We start from the raw sequence: 1,540 nt of genomic DNA, 5'->3' as shown, positions 1-1,540 counted from the left end.
ATTCAGGAGCTATGAGAGCAGATAACTCCAACAAGAGTGCGTGAGTAGGTGACAGAGATAAGGGGATCAAATGCACAAATGAAGTGTATATCCCTAGTTGGGAACCCTATTTACTCTTTTTAAAAATATAGAAATTCAGGTCTGGGAGAGTTGATAGTTTTGTTGGTAGAAGTGGTGTGTATTCTCTTGTGATAGCTTTTATTTTCCTTTCAGAAATGAAATCCTAACCTGAAAGGGAGAAGGGTAATAATGTGAGATTTGAGGAGACAGAAGTTTTAAAATAGTCATTGAGGAGGTTAGGGCAGTGAACCGGCTGGATAAGCACAGGGATTTTGCTAGACAACATCAAGGACCAACTTGATGCTAGTGTTCATCCATTTTAATTAAAACTAGTCAACATAGTTTTATATTTATACACACATGTTTAGCTATTTAGGTGAATATATGAAATAGACAGAGAGGTAAAGTCAGGGTTTCATCAGTTATAATACCATAGAAGGTGTGGGTCACCAGAGAAATGAGGTAGCATATAAGGGAACTATTAAAGAGATAATCCAATCAATATAAACCAGATAAAGAGAGAATTGAGGTCATGGGGATATAAGGACCAATAAGAATTTAGTAGAATCAATGCATTAAATATGTTGATGGGTTTAACTAATTATTTGCTATTGTAGTACTAGAGTGAATGAATTGGAAATATAGAAGGTATTAAAAGTATCATCTACAAGGAGATTGTAATCACCAGGAAATAAAACTTCAGTAATATTTTAAAAAGAAAAATAGTAAGTTAGTTGCTAACTCATTGAGAAATATGAAGTAAGTGAAGTTTGTGAATGACTACAGGAAGTAATGGGTGATATTGTTTAGTATTATGAACTTCAAGTAAGTGGAAATGTTTTAGAGAAATTGGAAAACAGTAGGAAGCTAAAAGAGGAACAAGGAGAAGACACATCATAACTTGAACAATACTAGCCTTCAGAGTTGCAAAGAAAAGAATTCACAATCAGAAGGGCTGAAGGGGAAGCAATCATTTCTAGAAGAGGTTGGTTGTTACTGCACTGAGCAATGAGAGGAATGAAACATCAGTGAGGAAATTACTGAGAGAGGAGATTTTAGTCATCAGAGATTAGGAGCTACAGATGACTACTGGGAGAGTTAAACTGGGAAAAGATATGAGATTAAGTCTATACAAAACACACAATGAGGATGAGTGCATAGGTGACGAAACATGAGGATAAGCAATGACCTGGGATTCTTGGTCTTTTTGTAAATATGGGAATTATTGAAGTAGTTTTGTTAATCTCTTAGGCAATTTGTGTTGGTGTGTAGGGGGAAGGTCTGTGAAATGAAGTGAGGGTGGAGTGTCCACAGCATACAAAATCTGTAGGTCCCTGATTCAGAAAACCATTAGTGATGTTAAGTCAACATTCTAGCATTGATACTGGCAGGATAGTTGCTGTTTTCAGGTGCCATCGAGTCGGTTCGGAGTCATAGCGACTTAGGTACAAAAGAATGAAACACTGCCCGGTCCTGCACC

The sequence above is a fragment of the Trichechus manatus genome, unplaced genomic scaffold (assembly GCF_000243295.1).
Source record: "Trichechus manatus latirostris isolate Lorelei unplaced genomic scaffold, TriManLat1.0 scaffold00377, whole genome shotgun sequence".
NCBI lineage: Eukaryota > Metazoa > Chordata > Mammalia > Sirenia > Trichechidae > Trichechus > Trichechus manatus.
This window is presented reverse-complemented; position numbering follows the sequence as displayed.